The following is a 19964-nucleotide window of genomic DNA, read 5'->3' on the forward strand; positions in this document are numbered from 1 at the left end:
TTGTTCATGAAAATCACGACACCATGCAAGCTAAAATTAACTCAATTGCATCTACCGATTCGGTTACGCAACTTGCAAAACACTCAGGAACATTAAAGGACACAGTAGATGCTCTAAAACTTGGTTCAGAAAAACACACGGAGGAAATCAGTTCATAATCGGAGAGAGTAGCCGAACTTTCGGATCAGTTCACTAATTTATCTACAAAGGTAGATGATGATCTGAATTACACAAGACAGGTTGCCTTCACTGACACAGAAGAGTACGAACAAATTAGAAACATCAAACAAAATCAAAATCAAATTAATACGCAACACAAAAGAGAAAACCGGGTAGTACAAGATCAGTTGGCACAAGTAATGCCAGAATTACATACACTACTGACCATTAAAAATGCTACACCACGAATATGACGTGTTACAGACGCGAAATTTAACCGTCGGGAAGAAGATGCTGTGATATGCAAATGATTAGCTTTTCAGAGCATTCACACGAGGTTGGCGCCGATGGCGACACCTACAACGTGCTGACATGAGGAAAGTTTCCAACCGATTTCTCATACACAAACAACAGTTGACCGGCGTTTCCTGGTGATACGTTGTTGTGATGCCTCGTGTAAGGAGGAGAAATGCGTACCATCACGTTTCCGACTTTGATAAAGGTAGGATTGTAGCCTATCGCGATTGAGGTATATCGTATCGCGACATTGCTGCTCGCGTTGGTCGAGATCCAATGACTGTTAGCAGAATATGAATCGCTGGGTTCAGGAGGGTAATACGGAACGCCCTGCTGGATCCCAACGGCCTCGTATCACTAACAGTCGAGATGACAGGCATCTTATCCGCATGGCCGTAACGGATAGTGCAGCCACGTCTCGATCTCTGAGTCAACAGATGGGGACGTTTGCAAGACAACGACCATCTGCACGAACAGTTCGACGACGTTTGCAGCAGCATGGACTATCAGCTCGGAGACTACGGCTGCGGTTACCCTTGACGCTGCATCACAGACAGGAGCGCCTGTGCATGGGTGCACGAATGGCAAAACGTCATTTTTTCGGATGAATTCAGGTTCTGTTTACAGCATCATGATGGTCGCATCCGTGTTTGGCGACATGGCGATGAACGCACATTGGAAGCGTGTATTCGTCATCGCCATACTGGCGTATATCCTGGCGTGATGGTATTGGGTGCCATTGGTTACACGTCTCGGTCACCAGTTGTTGGCACTGACAGCACTTTGAACAGTGGACGTTACACGTGGCTTGGCTCTGAGCACTATGGGACTTAACATCTGTGGTCATCAGTTCCCTAGAACTTAGAACTACTTAAACCTAACTAACCTAAGGACATCACACACATCCATGCCCGAGGCAGGATTCGAACCTGCGATCGTAGCGGTCACGCGGTTCCAGACTGAAGCGCCTAGAACTGCACGGCCACACTGGCCGGCGGACGCTACATTTGAGATGTGTTACGACCCGTGACTCTACCCTTCATTCGATCCCTGCGAAACCCTACATTTCAGCAGAATAATGCACGGCCGCATGTTGCAGGTCCTGTAGGGCCTTTCTGAATACAGAAAATGTTCGACTGCTGCCTTGGCCAGCACATTCTACAGATCTCTCACCAGTTGAAAACGTCTGGTGAATGGTGGCCGAGGAACTGGCTTGTCACAATACGCCAGCCACTACTCTTGATGAACTGTGGTATCTCGTTGAAGCTGCATGGGCAGCTGTACCTGTACACGCCATCCAAGCTCTGTTTGACTCGATGCTCAGGCATGTCAAGAGGTGGTTGTTCTGGGTACTGATTTCTCAGGATCTATGCGCCCAAATCGAGTGAAAATGTAATCACATGTCAGTTCTAGTATAATATATGTGTCCAATGAATACCCGTTTATCATCTGCATTTCTTCTTGGTGTAGCAATTTCAATGGCCAGTAGTGTATTTCAGAGGACACTCGCGCTCCAATACGGGAAGAAGGACATAGAAATACGGAAAAGCCACAAAATAATAACACAGTGCATTTCGGAAATTTTGAAAGAAATTGGCAAGGTGCACCGAGTTTTGAGATGGAACCGCCGACACGACGTAACAATGACCGATATGCAACTCGCCGTCATGATGACTTTGACTATAAGCTGTTTATTACTACACGTAAATTCAAAACATTTAAGAATTGCGGCAACGACATTCATCTGCAAGCTTGGCTTCATAAATTCTCTCATTGTTTTCCTCCCAACTGGTCATTAGAGCACAGATTGTAATCTATGTGTGGTTAGTTGGAAAATGAACCTGCCGTAAGAATGTGTTCTATCATTCACGACTGTCACAGTGAAGGAGAATTTTATCGTGCCTTCCCCTCAGCATATTGGTCTCAAGTTACTCAAGATCGCGTAGAACATAGCATCATAAAGATGAAACATTTCGAACAATTTGAGTTTTCCAGTCTTGTCAAATATTTTGAAGACATGTCGCATAAGAATCAGTATCTGTCAAACCCATACAGCCCCTCAGAACTTATTCGCATTTGCTTACTCAAATTGCCTGAACATTTGAGACATATTATTTTGGCAGGACGTTGCAAAGACAATATCGAAGCTTTTCAGAGACTCTTACAAGAATTGGAAATTGACACTGACAATAGCGTGACGCGAAACCAGGAGAACAACAATTACAGGTCACATCTGTCACAATACTGTCATAATAACTGGACACGACAAGGCTATTCTTACAACGCAAGTCGTGACCAAAACAGACACTACCGGTATGACAACCGTTGGCAGAGTAATAACAATTACAGGGAAAGATCACCTCTCTGCGGTAATGACTATGACAGAGACAACCATAGAAACAGACAATATTGGAACCAGAACTATTATTATCAAGGGAGACAGAACAATTTCATACGCAACAGCGCACGATGCAGTTACAATTCAGGAAGAAATTCTTCACCACTTAACCGACAAGAAAGAAACTACAGAAACTACCGACAGAACGACAGACGATGTAATCATTACGACAGACATGAATTTCATCAGAACAGGCGGGAGTCAAACAGGGCAAGGCCCTCTCGGCAAGCTGAATTTGTAGAAGTTAGGTCTCCTAATCCCAATAACGACGCGCGCCAACAAAGAGACAGTAGACAATGACTCACACCGCAGGCAGCCACGTGCGCCGGCTGGTTCAGAGAAAAATAACATGGACGCTAACCTTGAGAAAAATTTGAGCATTCTTAACCGTTGTTTACCACATGATAATTGCGTCGAAGCTGAAGCTCTGCGTACTAGGAAGAGTAAAGGACTACACCACATTTCACATGTAAAACAGTTTATTGAGAGATAACCTGCTTTTTAACTTAGTCTTTGCCATAAAATTTTTCACTTCACGTTACTAGTACACTTTGTCACACTTAGAGACTGTTAACATGCAACTATGTTTTAAAGTTAACTATCCACTCGAGAACCAAGGGACCTGATTTAAACAGTAATTACAAAAGAATTGTTATAGCGAACAGACGACACAGCGTTATCGTTATAAGGCTTACATATTTGGAACATATACTGCTAATGAGACTTTAATGCAACATTTTAGTTTACTTGAAAATACTTTCTTGATTTAAAGTACTTTCTGAGAGATACCAGATGACACAGTGGTTAGTTTATTTGACAGCTACACGATTATATCACAACGCCACTAATGAGTGACACAATTTATATTATTGCTTTTGCGCTGGATCTGTTTTATATCTGCACAGTTTTCTGAATTATTCTCAATGAGATAGGTATTTTTCGTTACACAACAATACGTTACAGTGTAGTACTTCCTTGGTCATGGTAATGTACGTAATAACTACGATATCTATATGCATAGCATTTCACTTTTGTTTATGACAAGGTAACTAAATTGACTTCTATAGATCTTTGCTTACAGACGACGGTAACTACGACACTTGGCATATTTTTACCGTCAAGTAATGACAAAAATTATCTTACAGCAAGACGCACAGTTTAGCTCTACAGGAAACGCATTTGAGTGATTAAATTTTTGTGCTCAGAACATTTTTAGAAAGATTCTTGAATTACAAAGATAAAAAGAAGGTATTTGGTGAGACTTTTCATTCCATTGCTGTAATCTGTAACACCTGAGGGTATAATTACATTAATCCTCAGAGGGTACACGCCTACTTTGTGTACTAAGCGTGTGGTAAGTGCTAGGAGCCCTAGCTAATATGGTATTTTCATATACAACTTTACAAATCGGTACCATATTTCTCTAACACAGAATTACACAGCTATCTGATTATTTAACAGAGAAACAAACATGTTTTTTACCACATCAGTGAATGCACACTTATTAAATTGTATTTTCTCTGTACTTTGTGGACTATTCATATTTTTTTGGAACCATTGTGATACTATGAGAGCTTTGAACGATGTATTTTGTATGGGATCATGATTTTTTAAGTATGTTTGAGGTAGATAACTTTACTGAAACTAGCAGAGAGCATTTTTTAAAAGGTTTTGAGATTATTGGACGAGGCTACGACGATTTTGAGATTTGATTGATGTGCTATGATCACATTATTATGGCAACGATGTGTATTATGCTGTTGAGGTATGTTTATAAGCAATGAGATGATGCTGTATGAGGAATTTGAATATACTGTGTATTTATTATGATGAAATATTGAAGAAGTGTCCACGAATATGTATATGAATAATGAAAAGAGATTAGGGACACTGGTTTGTGAAAAGGATGTTGGAAACCAAGAATTGTACCTTAAGAGTTATGAAATTTGTGTAAATGCGTGAATGTGAGTATCATAACACCGCTATTCATGAGATTTCGTTTCTACACATTTCTACTGTAATTTTTCAACCTGTGAGGTTTTGTTTTATATTTTATATGAGACTATCACTGTAGCAGAAACTGTTGTCGTAAATATTTCGGTAAGGAAGGTAAGTGACCTTGACATAATGCGTTGTGGGCGCACAGCTGCATGACAGTCAGCTGGAAAAAAGCCATTAGGTGGAGAAAAAAGAGGCCATTAACCTCGCTATTGACATTTCTTTGTAGAAAGCATAGCAAATACGACACGCTCATACTTGAAAACATATAATTACACTTTGGAGCTCGTATTTTCTGATATTTACTGAAATGATTGATGAAATGATGAGAAACATTTTACGTCTATTGTCTTTCTAGTTGAGAGATTTTTTACTGCCTTAGGAGAAGCCATACGGCTAGTGAATGACGTTTCATCCCTTGCTTTGTTTATATATTTGCTTATTTGTTTAATATCTAGTTTCTAGCTGCACTACAGCATTGGTTGTAATCAAATTTAATAGTAATTTAATGAACTACTTTCTTAAAAAATGAAGCACAAATAGACATTTCCCTTCACAGGAATCACATACATAATTTTTTCAACGTTTGGTAACTTGACTGGTAGAGTAAGCTATTGTGATGCATCACTCTAGTGTTAAAATATGACATAGGTATTAGACATTTCCTATCTTTACTGTAGTATTTTTTCTGCTTGAGCTTTGTCATGTTTAGGTATAAGTTATTGCATTTGTCAGGCGTAATGCTACTGAAATTCACTTTGTATTACTCTGTTAAGCCAGTTCTACTACTGATTTATTTTTCTTGTTGCTGCACATTGGCTCATATTAGTTGTAATGTTGCATTTTCTTTGCTAATTTAGATATACTGCTGCTTGCTTTGCCAATTTGCATTTTTTTGTCATTGCTGTTTGTGTTAATTGTTTTCTGCTGCTACATTGACTCGTTCTCTAGTATATATATCTGAGCTCAGGAGATTTAAGTTGGCTTAAGAGGGGATAGGCTATATAAGAGAATAAGTTGTGATGAATTGGAAGAAATGCATTGAGAAGCTAAACGGAAAAATTTGACCAAAAAAGTAGTGTACAATGAAGAATAATTATTTTGAAAGAGGATATGAACAAAACAGTAGGGTTTAGGGACAACAGGTTGAGATAGGATTTTTTTTTTTTTTTTTTTTGGGAACGAATGTTGACATATCAGGAAAGATCTGTGGAATGAAGTTTTGGGTTGGACTGCAGAACCAAATATTATACTGAAAACAAGCCCTGTCCTTTCCTTTTGTGTTATTGTGCTATATGTTTGTTTACCCTTGTGTATTTGTGTTCTTCCTGTCTTTATGTGTTTAGCTGATAAGAGTTATGTTGTAGAATTTTCTAATAATAAGCTAAAGTCACTATGATGAGGAATACTGTTATCCTCAAATATAATTTGCATTATTAATATGTTATTTACTTTATAAAGATGTTTAGACGTTATTTATTCTGTTCCGTTCTATTGCTCATATGTGAAGTTAATGTTTCAAAAGCTATTCTCATTATTATGTTTATTTACTCATGTCATAATTCCTGTAACACTGGTGTATATGTTTAGTTCTATTCTTTCGTAAAGTCTGTATTACTACAAATGAAATCTGTATTATTATGTTCTTTAATGATGTTTTCTGTACCTTTGTAACTGTCATAAAATTGTATAGACACTAGTTCTTCGATTTAAGTTTCATTTCACTGCACACATTTCTATTGGTCATAGTATATGCACAATATGTGAGAAGTTAAAAAAAAGGGAGGGACTGTTAGTGGTCGCACGTGTGTTGAAAAGTCAGTGAGGGACTGTTTAAAAGCACTGCTGGATTCTAAGAACATTCCAAAAAGTTTGTGAGTGCACAAGTGGCGGTTTATGGAGTTGCTATATTGTCCACTCTTCGATGGTGATTGTGCACCCGCACAGTAGCAACAGATGGCTACTAGTCATCTCTACAAGGACTACAGTGGGTCTACACCTTTGATGGCCCACCAATACCATTATCTCTACAGGGACTGCAGTAGGTCTGCACCTTTGGTGGCCCACCAGTACCATAATCTCTACCAGGACTACAGTTGGTCTGCTCTGTGATCACCTACCTACCAATATTCTTCAAAACTTCGACTGATTCTGCTGTGGGTTTGCTCTGTTGTGGCCCATTACCTGTCTGCATGTCAAGAGTCAGCACTGTCTTTCATTTGGAAGAACAACACTACTTCTTCAACACTGTATGGAAATCCATTACTTCCGTGTGCATTTTTTTAAATGCTCGCTGAGACTTTGTGCAATGTAATTAGTACTGTGATGAATGATCAGGACTGTCTTTATGATAATAATTTTTGCTTTTGACCAACATTGTATCAATAATTGTGTGCATTAGATTTATTTGTTATCGTTAATATAAAAATAAATTTTAGCAAATAATTATTGGACACTGCCCAAAAAGTTTGTAAATTTTTTTGTGGGGAGCATGGGGGCTACGTAAGTAGGCTGTTTAGGTTTTTATGTTGGTAACGCCACGTAGCACTCTGTATGAAAATCACTGACTGTGCTGTGTGCAGTCTGTGGCTGGTTGGACTCATTGGTGGAATATGTGCTTGGGTAGTGTTGGGTAGCTGGATGTGAACAGCACGTAGCGTTGTGCAGTTGGAGGTGAGCCGCCAGCAGTGGTGGATGTGGAGAGAGAAATGCCAGAGTTTTGAAAGGTCACTATAAGCGAACGATCTGGACGTGTGTTTGCCAGAGAAAGGAAATTTGTAAAGACTGATGTCATATATAGTGTGGTCAGAAAATGTCTGAAACGCTTGTAGGGATGTTGCAGGGTAGATTGTTCTGAGATATGAATGTTACGTAAAAAATTCGATACGTTGCGCCGTTTCCGGGTTATTTAGCATTGAAGTTAGCCAATCAGATCGTCGCGCGCGTGAATTCAAGTTTCAGCTAACGAGACAAAGCACTCGTTGGGCAACACCGCCCCTGGCAGGCCGCTTGAGTGTGAGCGCACGACGCCCCGATTGGCTAAATTCTACGCTAAATAACTCGGAAACGGAGCAATGTATTGAATTTTTTTCTTAACATTTATGTCTCAGTACAACATGTCCTGTAACATCCCTACAAGCATTTCACACATTTTCTGACCACCCTGTATATATGATGACTTTTGAACATTATTAAGGTAAATACATTGTTTGTTCTCTATCAAAATTTTTCATTTGTTAACTATGCCTATCAGTAGTTAGGTCCTTCAGTAGTCAGAATCTTTTATTTAGCTGGCAGTATTGGCGCTCGCTGTATTGCAGTAGTTCAAGTAACGAAGATTTTTGTGAGATAAGTGATTCATGAAAGGTAAAGGTTATTGTTAGGGCCATTCTTTTTTTTTTTTTTTTTTTTTTTTTTTTTTTTTTTTTTTTTTTTTTTTTTGTAGGGATTATTGAAAGTCACATTGCGTTGGGCTAAAAATATTGTGTGTCAGTTTAGTGATGATCGGAATAATCAAAGAGAAAACTGTTTGAGTACGTTGAGTTTTCCTCAGTTGTTTGAAAATCAAATAACGTAGAAGTTTACTAGCACAGTAATTCATAATTTTGCAAAGGGGACGTTTCACCAGCGATTATACGTATGATACATTGTATATGTTGGTAACAGTGCAGGTTTCTAGTGTCTGTAAATGATTGTCTTTGCAAGTATTTACTTTTGTTTCGCTGAAGAAGTTTGTTCATGAGTTACTGTATGTTTGTTGCCCAAGTGCTACATACAGGGTGTTACAAAGACGTATGGCCAAACTTTCAGGAACCATTCCTCACACACAAAGAAAGAAAATATGTTATGTGGACATTTGTCCGGAAACGCTTACTTTCCATGTTAGAGGTCATTTTATTACTTCTCATCAAATCACATCAATCATGGAATGGAAACACACAGCAACAGAACGTACCAGCGTGACTTCAAACACTTTGTTACAGGAAATGTTCAAAATGTCCTTCATTAGCGAGGATACATGCATCCACCCTCCGTCGCATGGAATCCCTGATGCGCTGATGCAGCCCTGGAGAATGGCGTATTGTATCACAGCCGTCCACAATACGAGCACGAAGAGTCTCTACATTTGGTACCGGGGTTGCGTAGACAAGAGCTTTCAAATGCCCCCATAACTGAAAGTCAAGAGGGTTGAGGTCAGGAGAGTGTGGAGGCCATGGAATTGGTCCGCCTCTACCAATCCATCGGTCACCGAATCTGTTGTTGAGAAGCGTACAAACACTTCGACTGAAATGTGCAGGAGCTCCATCGTGCATGAACCACGTGTTGTGTCGTACTTGCAAAGGCACATGTTCTAGCAGCACAGCTAGAGTATCCCGTATGAAATCATGATAACGTGCTCCATTGAGCGTAGGTGGAAGAACACAGGGCCCAATCAAGACATCACCAACAATGCCTGCCCAAACGTTCACAGAAAATCTGTGTTGATGACGTGATTGCACAATTTGGTGCGGATTCTCGTCAGCCCACACATGTTGATTGTGAAAATTTACAATTTGATCATGTTGGAATGAAGCCTCATCCGTAAAGAGAACATTTGCACTGAAATGAGGATTGACACATTATTGGATGAACCATTTGCAGAAGTGTACCCGTGGAGGCCAATCAGCTGCTGGTAGTGCCTGCACACGCCGTACATGGTACGGAAACAGCTGGTTCTCCCGTAGCACTCTCCATACAGTGACGTGGTCAACGTTACCTTGTACAGCAGCAACTTCTCTGACGCTGACATTAGGGTTATCGTCAACTGCACGAAGAATTGCCTCGTCCATTGCAGGTGTCCTCGTCGTTCTAGGTCTTCCCCAGTCGCGAGTCATAGGCTGGAATGTTCAGTGATACCTAAGACGCCGATCAATTGCTTCGAACGTCTTCCTGTCGGGACACCTTCGTTCTGGAAATCTGTCTCGATACAAACGTATAGCGCCACGGCTATTGCCCCGTGGTAATCCATACGTCAAATGGGCATCTGCCAACTCCGCATTAGCCGGCCGGAGTGACCGTGCGGTTCTGGGCGCTACAGTCTGGAACCGAGCAACCGCTACGGTCGCAGGTTCGAATCGTGCCTCGGACATGGATGTGTGTGATGTCCTTAGGGTAGTTAGGTTTAATTAGTTCTAAGTTCTAGGCGACTGATGACCTGAGAAGTTAAGTCGCATAGTGCTCAGAGCCATTTGAACCGTTTGAACTCCGCATTTGTAAACATTGCACTGACTGCAAAACCACGTTCGTGATGAACACTAACCTGTTGATGATATGTACTGATGTGCTTGATGCTAGTACTGTAGAGCAATGAGTCTCATGTCAACACAAGCACCGAAGTCGACATTACCTTCCTTCAATTGGCCCAACTGGCGGTGAATCGAGGAAGTACAGTACATACTGACGAAACTAAAATGAGCTCTAACATGGAAATTAAGCGTTTCCGGACATATGTCCACATAACATCTTTTCTTTATTTGTGTGTGTGGAATGTTTCCTGAAAGTTTGGCCGTACCTTTTTGTAACACCCTGTATATTTGTGGAAGTACATATCATTTAGTATGCAATAAATACGAACTATGCCACGCATCAATAAATTAAATAAAAGGAAATTCCGTGGTAACCAGTTCACAAACAAAGTAAGACACACTGTTGAAAGTAACCTGTGTATCAGTTCTTCAGGGAAGAATCTCCCACATGGCACACCTCCTAGTGATTCAAATTTCTGTATTAACAATGACGCTGTTTGTGGTGTATTTGTTGTTGTTCATGTGGGCATCTTATCGTCTTTGATAAAGGAAGCGGCGAAATGTAAGCAATGTGATGGTGCAGGCTGTCTGGAAATAACTAAACAACAAACTAGCAGGAAGTGTTTAGCGTCAAAATTAGTTGTTCTGTGTAGACCTTGCAATAAATCTACCTGGAAAATGACTTCGAACGTTGTGCATAATTCATATGATGTGAATTTGATGTTAGTGTACGCAATGCGAGTAATAGGAAAAGGAAAAAAGGCTGCTCAAACGTTTTGTGGTTTGATAGACTTTCATGCTCCTCCCAGTAGGTTCAGCAAGTACATAAAAATACCTTTAGGTGCCTTGACGGTTGTGTGTAAAGCACCTATGAAACTTGCAGTAGAAGAAACTGTAAATATTAGTGGAACCAGGGACATTGCTGTTGCACTTGATGAGATATGGCAACGTCGAGGACATCGTTCCTTGAATGGTGTTGTTTGTAAGTGCTACTTCTCTGGAACATTTAAAATTTGTTGATGTTGAGTGCTTATCTATGTACTGCCACACCTGCCATGGTAACACTGAATTACATATTGAACATCAATGTTCTAAGAATTATGATGGTCACAGTGGAGGTATGGAGTGTGACCGAGCTCTAAAAATATTTCAGAGGTCGGTACCCGCTTATAACGTTAGATATACGAAGTACCTAGGCGATGGGGACTCTAAAACTTTCAATAAAATTAATGAGTTCAATGTTTATGTTGATACCTTGGTAACAAAACTGGAGTGTTGTGGACATGTGCAAAAGAGGATGGGTGCTAGATTGAGGAAACTACGAAGAAAAATGAAAGGAAAGTTGCCGTCTGATGGAAAATCTCTGACTGGCCGAGGCAGATTGACAGAAACTGCAATAGGCCTTCTTCAGAGTTATTGTGAACTGGCCATTCGGTCTAGGGCGCTGCAGTCATGGACTGTGCGGGTGGTCCCGGCGAAGGTTCGAGTCCTCCCTCGGGCATGGGTGTGTGTATTTGTCCTTAGGATAATTTAGGTTAAGTAATGTGTAAGCTTAGGGATTGATGACCTTAGCAGTTAAGTCCCATCAGATTTCACACACATTTCATCATTTGAACTGGCCATTAGCCGAACTGCACCTCTGAATGAGGTTATAGCAATGAGAAACGCTGTATGTGCCACCTACTTTCATACGTTGTCAACAGATGAGCACCCTGCTCACCGACTTTGCCGTAAAGGAGGAGATTCTTGGTGTGGTTACCAAAAAGCAAAAGAAAGTGGTCAAATGTACCATCATAAGCATTCTCTTCCTGAGCCTCATATGAATTAAATAAAACCAATTTTTAGAGACCTGAGTGATCCTGTTTTGCTTAGTAAATGTCTTCATGGGGTGTATTAGCTGCAGTGATATGTTTCAATGTGAAGTGATAGGAAGGTTGGACGTCCTGAGAAATTTAGGCATAAAATGTGGCTCTAATACGGAAGATCAATTGCTTGTGTGTGACAGACAACGGGTGCATGAAACTGAAAGATTCGCTCTTCAAGTTACCAAGTAAGCAAGAAGTGCTAAAAGGAATGCCAAGAGGAAACTTGAAGATGAAGAAATGCTGCACGATGAAGACTATGCTTCAGGAATTTTCTGAGGCGCACTTTAATTGGGCTCATATCTTTATTCGCAATTTCCCCCAAGCTGTATTTTTCAGAACTCAGGTACAAATATTTCCTAAAGTTTATAAAGCATTGCTCAAATGTTTTTCTGTAACTTGCAATAGTCCATACTTAAGTAATAGACCTAAACTTTATTGCAGAATAAACTAAATTATAGAAAAAAAAACATTTTTATTAGGAAAAAATTATAAAAATTAAATGTAAGATGTGATATATTTTATCCTTTGTAATATACATCATAGGTGGAATTAAATAGGTCTAGTACCTCAGCCATCATGTCACACATATCTGGTAAAAATTTGGTCTCCTTCAAATGTATAACAGTGGATTAAATTGTACCTCAATTTGAGGAAGCATTTTGGGAAAAAATATTGGATCAATTTCTTTGTAATTTTTGTGAATAACCCTAAGCAGGTTCAAAAATATTCAAAATACTTCTAATTTGTTTAACAAATGTGCTGCATTTTCTGATATCAACAAGAAATCTGTAAAACATATATACTATAAATAGTGCCTGACAGAAATAGTTGTTGGTTTTTACATAATATTGATCCGGAAAAGTACCCTGTATCATTAAAGAAATTCTCTAAGCAAGTCCGACGTTACCTGAATGACACCATTCCAGGATGATGGATTAGAAGAGGAGGAACAGAATACGAACTTCATCGCCAGAGGCCCGTAGACCTCAGCCCCTGTGACTTTTGTCTGTAGGGTTACGCAAAAGACCGCGTTTTTATCCCCCCCCCCCCCATGACTGACACTCTTGAAAGTCTGCGGCATTGCATTGTTGAAGCTGAGAATTTGATAACGAGAGACTAGCTGCTTCTTGTGTGGCAGGAAATGAGCTACCGTTTCGATATTTGTCGTGTACCACACGGTGCTCATATTGAATGCATAAAAAATTGAACTTTTCTCTTTCGAGGAACGTTGTAATGGTGTGTCTACCTTTTGTAGTTTAGAAACAATCAATGTTTGAAATCTATTCCTTCTTTCTGAATAGCCCTGTATTTTATGTATGAAATACACAGATGTGTGTGTATGTGTGTGTGAGTGTGTGAATAGAAGGGAGAACCGATAGAGGTACTCAAGGTACCCTCCGCCACACACCGTCAGGTGGCTTGCGGAGTATGGATGTAGATGTAGATTGGTTGCACTTTAATTGGCTGGAAATAGAGAGGGGTGAGAGGAGAGGGTTTTTAACCTTCAGTTAGCATATTTGGTCTGTTTTCTAATACTACACGCTGATTGATTGGAAAGTGGAGAAAAAAGGGTATAGTACACAATTGGTCTGTTTCCATCATCTCGGATTTTTTGATTGGCTGAAGATAAAGAGGGGAAATTTGTTAGGGTCGTGACTTGATGTAACATCGCGGGGAAAGGCGTTAGGGTCGTGACTTGATGTATACATCGCAAATAATGTAATTTGACACATCATTAATTTATTAATCTCAGTCTATTAGGAGACAGACGAGAGGTTGTGGGGTAAAAAGCACAGAATTGGTCTTTTTCCATGAACTTTTAATTTTATTACTGCACAATAATCGGTCTGAGATTTGGGGGGTGTGGGGGAGGAAAGAGGGGGAGAGGGACTTTAAATCACTATCTTGGATTTTTCATTTCTAATTCTGGACTATGATTGGCTGAAGATAAAGAGTACTGCACTGTGATTGGCTGGAGATAGGTACAGGGTGAGGTGACGGGTGTTTTTATTTACCAAATGGTTCAAATGGCTCTGAGCACTATGGGACTTAACATCTATGGTCATCAGTCCCCTAGAACTTAGAACTACGTAAACCTAAAGCCGTCGGCACACGGACCGTGCTGTCGAACGTTAACGTTGAGCGTGCCAAGTTCAACGTGCTGCTGAACGCTCAGAAATGATGCGACTTGTGCGTACGGTACGTGGGCCCCAACGTGGTATACGCGATCGCAACGCACTACAGCGGCAGTTGAGGGATGTTTGTAGTTCGTAAATCACACTGGTTACTCAACAGGCGCACGTAAAATTCCCTCGTTAGCTCTATTAAAACGCACATTTCCTTCATCGTCCACGAAAAGGAAAGTACCATGTCCAATCAATAAGGACACAGGCTTATAAAAGTTCCATAACAAACAGTGCGGTACAAATTTGGAATACTTCTCCGGGTAAGATAAACATTATTTCGTCATTTCCACATTTTAGTAAAGCGCCAAGGTCAGCCTTACTTGATCACTGTTCCTACCCAGTAGCAGAATCTTTGCAACATGTGAATAACGAAGCTTAAAAGAAAAAGGAGCAAAATATCTTTATACAAGTAGCGCAAGCTGTCCTGTAGATTAAGCCAATGGAACAAAGTCACCCCTCAAAAAAAGGTGAACTTATATTTACATAACATCAAATATTATACTATATACTTACATTAAACTAACAATAAAGTATCAGAACCTAATAAAACGCGAATGTTAGAAAAAAAATTTAGCAGTGTTACGACGCGAACCATCGTCCCATCAAAACCTTATTCATAGGTTTTTTTTCTTTTTTTTCTTTTTTTAAAAAAAATAAATAAATAAAAAAATAAAAAATAAAAAAACCTTAGTGCCACCGCCACTTGTCATCCTATAGCAAAAAAAATCTGATCCACTTCAGGCGTTGGCTCCTGAGGAAACCCACCCCAGAGAGCTGCCTATAGACCAGGGGAGGTATGGGAATCAAGGTTAGGGCTATCCGTTGCCACTTTTTCTTTTTTTTATATGATTACATTTAGGGAGCGTGTACAAATGAGAAGTCTAGTAACTAAGTGTTACAAGTAAGTGTTACAACAACAAAGGTGGCATAAAAGAGTAATCAAAAAAATAAAAATATAAACCACTGATGTAATTCTAACTAAAAGGTTCTTCAATAATGTAACTGGTTCCACTTGGAGCCTTGCCATCGTTATCTGAAATCTCCAATAGCGCCTTTGAAGGGCATCTGCAACGGAGGCATTCTGCTTCGCTAGTGCCTCAAGGAAAACAGTATCCTTGCAGCAGCTTGTCTCTTCCTTTGGTCATGGCTGACAAGGCAGAACGTTGAGCCGTTAGTGTGATGCGGCACAGCACATTAACCACAGCCTGGCACTCCCCAGCTGAGTGGGGGGTTGACGAAAACGCTGCGTAAATAATTTGCGAAGAGCGTACGGTATTTCGGTGTGCGTTCGAGGGCATTGTGAGCATTTTGTAGGAACCACCAGTAATCAAGCTGCTCTTTCTCTCCGTCGCTAAAGATGTAGGCGACGGTAAGTCCTTTGAACCATGTAAGCGCATGATACTTTGCAGCCGGAAAGTAAGTTTCATCGGGACAGAGTAGGGTCTGCGGGTCAATCATATCAGGTGTGACCCGGAGGTAACAAGCCAATATCTTCTGTGTTAGTCGCCAAACTCCGGACGATGATGCGCAAGTAAAACGATGTTCATCGGTATCCAAAAGGTGACAATCTGGGCAATAAGGGGAGTCTGCCAGTCCAATAGTGTGAAGTCGCTGGCGTGTGGCATATTTTTTGTTGGCGATCTGATACCACTTCGAACGCACCGTGGATGACAGAAAGTGGTGGTGTATCGTTTTCCACACTCTTGGCCAGTGAACCGTAGGGTACTTGTTTTCCACCACGTTATGGTGAACAGCCCGCAGAAGGTTGGTATAAAAATCTTTCGCCTTTGGTGGACGTGTGGCGGAGAGGTTCAAGCTGACATAGCTGTAATCAAGAATGAAGGTCGACACGTGGGAAAGCTGTGGTGCGACGTGCGCAACCGACACCGGCGGGACGTTAGAGGCTGGCATCAGAACCTGTAGTAAACGACCCGTGAGAGAGGTATAATGACTTTTCCATCGTTTCCTCATGTTGCTCATGTAAAGGGCAGCTGCTCTCGCCCTGACGTTGACCAATCCCAGCCCTCCTTTGTGCACTGGGAGGGTAAGAGTGTCGTATCGTACTTTAAAGATATGACCTGCGGAAACGTAGTAACTGAAGGCCGCCTGAAGCCGGCGACCTATCTGCAGCGGTAGTGGGAGGACCTGTGCCACGTGGTTGAGTTTGGATGCTACGTAGAGGTTCAGGTATTCAACACGTTGTAGCTGATTCAAGTCCCGGAGCAGGTTCTGTCGCACCATTGCGCGTATGATCTGTAATAACCGTCGGTAGTTTGCTGCAGCTGTTTTACGTACGTCTTTCTTGAACGTGATTCCCAAATATCGCAGATCAGAAACTGGTGGGAGGGGAGCGAGGGCTTCCGGTCCGAGACCACGCCCAATGTCCAACGCCGCCGACTTGTTGATGTTCAGAAGACTGCCTGCGGCCTGTCCGTATCGCTCAATCCAGGTTAGTACGCTTTGAACTTCGTCATTGGAACGAACCAGCAGCAGCAGGTCGTCAGCGTATGTCCTATAGCGAAAGGTGACGTCCCGCAGCGTGATACCAGATAGGCGGTGGTTAAGGCCCCCTAGGAGTGGCTCGAGTGCGATTGCATAAAGGTAGGTAGAAAGGGGACAACCCTGTCGTAGAGACCTCTTAATGGGTACTGGTCCTACCGTCCTTCCATTGACCTGGACGTGTGAGCTGGCTGCGGTCCAAAGACGCCGTAGGGTGTCGATGAGGCCCGGGGGGAATCCCATACAGTCCATCACTCGTAGGAGGAAGTTGTGGTGCACTCTATCAAAGGCGCGGTTGAAATCGACGGAGACGATCGCCGCTCTCAGACGGCACGCAGAAGCGATCGCTATTAAGTCCCTGCAGTCACCGGTGGCCATGTGTATGTTGGCTTCTCCCCCCTGCGACGTCTGTTCTGGAGCGAGGATCATCGGCAAAGTCGTCTTAATACGGCTCGCCATAATCCTGGTGAAAATCTTGTAATCGGCGTTCAACATTGTAAGAGGCCGATAGTCGTTAATCGATAGCTCTCCACCTGGCTTGTGTACTGGTATGAGGAGACCTTCTACAAACGCTGGCGCCACAACACAGTCTGGAGACATACGTTCGCGGAACATTATAACCCAGCGAGGCATCATGATGTCACGGAAAGTCCGGTAGAATTCGATGGGCAATCCATCAGGTCCAGGAGATTTATTGGCCGCACCTTTGTCCACGGCGTCTTCGACTTCTTCGAGTGAGATTTCCTCTGTTAGTGCATCCACGGTAGCCTCGTCGATAGTACGTGTTATCTGCTGTAACACTTCAGTAGTGGCCTCGTCAATGACGGTTATTTCCTTGTAAAGATGACGAAATGATCCTCCACCGCCTTTACTATGGTTGCTTGGGTGATACATAAGCGACCGTCGTGTGTCCTGAGTTGTGTGATTAAATGTTGACGTTGTCGGCGCTTATCCGCCACAACGTGGTGCATAGTGGGTTCCTCTGCAACCGTTCGGTCGTGCCGTCGCGAGCGGACTACTGCACCTTCTAGCCGACGCTTCGTCAATGATAGTATGTGAGCCTTGATTCTGCTTTGGTCATGTTGTCTCTCCGGGGAAGGGGGTAAGGCGTCGAAGTCCCTGAGTGCCGCGTAGTAAAAATCGAGGGTCTGTCGATGCCACGCTGTCACGTCCTTGCCATATCGCATAAGTGTCCTACGGATTGCTGGTTTGGCACAGAGGAGCCACCACTCCAGGGTCGAGGTGTATCGTGGGTGACGGCGTTCACAGTCAGTCCACGTTGCTGCAACTTGCCGACGGCAATCCAGGTCCTGGAGATGAGTTATGTTGAGCTTCCAAAAGCCATTGCTGCGCCAGACTTGTTGGGGGCGTAGGTGTATAGTGCAGATATAGGCACTGTGATCGGAATAGGCTTGAGGCCATAATTCGGCGTCCACCACACCTTGTGTGAGATCTTGTGATATATATATGCGGTCAAGTCGGCTGGCCGAATGACTGGTAAGATGAGTGTGGCCAGAGCGGTTACCGTGGACTTTTTCCCACGTGTCGCACAAGTGAAGTTCTTGGATCATCGCACCCAGACCCGGACAAGGCATGTAGTGTGGGATTTGGTCCTTGGGGTGAAGTACGCAATTAAAATCGCCGGCGAAGACGCTGTGGTCGTATCGTCCAAGGAAAAGGGGAGCGACATCTGTGGAGTAGTATCTGGCGCGGTCGTGACGTCTTGTGGTACCCGACGGCGCGTAAACATTAATGAATCGGGTGTTGAGTGCCGTAAATGCTATTCCCCGCGCGGAGGGAAGAAACGTGACGTCGGTAACTTCAATACCTTCACGCACTAATATTGCCACTCCGGTGTCTGCAGGGCTACCGGGCGTCACATGTGTGGCGTAACCGTAAAAGTGCGGGAGTGCAGTCGTTTTCACTTCTTGTAGGAAAGCAAAGTCAACTCCCATGGCTCGTATGGTTTCTTTCAAAAGTTGGATCTTCACAGGAGAACTCATCATGTTGATATTCATTGTCGCCAGGCGGTAAGCCTGGCAACGCGTTGTTTGGGCGAGGTTATCCATGTTGAAGTTGGAGAGAAGCGAACATCGGAAGTGATGTCACCCCCCGCCAAACGCGGTCCTCCTTGTGCTGCTTATGCTGCATGATCCGGCGGCGCCTCAGCTGGCCGCGGGTCGGGATCTTGTGTCTCGACGTCCTCGGCCCACGAAGCGGGTGCGGATGTCTGTTCATGTTCCATAGCCTCGGAATGTTTGGTAGTAAGGGACCGAGCGACTTCGCTGCCTGCACTGGTACCTTCCCGCTGCTCACTGTTTCTGTCAATGGGCTGATGTTCGAAAGCTGCATGTTTTTCTGTCTGTTCTGCAAGGTTGGAGTCAGTGGAAACAGCCTCAGCTTCGCGGCTGGCTTCTTGAGGGGCCAGTTGTTCTTCCCCGGCCGAATGCGAACCGCTGTGTTCCGACACGGTCCGACGACGGCGCTTTCGGCGTTTCGGTGATCGCTGCTTCCGTACATGGCCTTCATTGTCAGAAGACGGCACTGACTCACGCTCCGCCGGAACAAACGCTTCGGTCGGTACAATAAGGGAATCAATTGCCATCTTGCCGGCGTCAATGTCTGTCGCGTTCGGTAGCTCCAGAGTCGTAGTACTATTTTCCACCACTGGCCAGGTCGGCGGATCATCCAGGTTTTTGTCCGTGGAAAGTGATTCTTGTACCGCTGAAGCGGTCGGCCGTGTCTGTTGTGTGGAGAACGTCGTGAGCGCCGCCGCGTAAGTCACGGGTAGAACAGTCTTCGCCGCTGGTGGTGCAACGTCCTTCGGTGGGAGTTGTGTGATCCGACGCTGGAGGCACTCGGAACGAAGGTGTCCTTCTTTGCCGCATCCGGAACACGTCTTCGGCTGGCCGTCATAAATAACTATGGCCCGGCATCCTCCTATCTGTAGATAGGATGGCACGTGTCGTTGGAGATCTATGCGCACTTGGCGTACTCCATTGAGTACTGGATACGTCTTAAACTGGGTCCATTTTTCAGCCACGTGTTCGTGTACCGTGCCATAGGGACGGAGCGCCGCTACAACTTCTGCCGCCGGGAGTTCAAATGGAAGTTCGAATATGCGGATAGTCCGCAGTCCCATTGCGGCATGGCCGACCTCGACGTTGCCAACATTGCCATCTGCATGGCAGAAGCGAAGTTCTTGTTTCATCTCACGAAGCACCTTGTCGCATGTAGTTTCGTTTATGAGCTTTACATAGACCGTGCTACTGACGAT

This window comes from Schistocerca americana, chromosome X (genome assembly GCF_021461395.2).
Source record: "Schistocerca americana isolate TAMUIC-IGC-003095 chromosome X, iqSchAmer2.1, whole genome shotgun sequence".
Classification (NCBI taxonomy): Eukaryota; Metazoa; Arthropoda; class Insecta; order Orthoptera; family Acrididae; genus Schistocerca; species Schistocerca americana.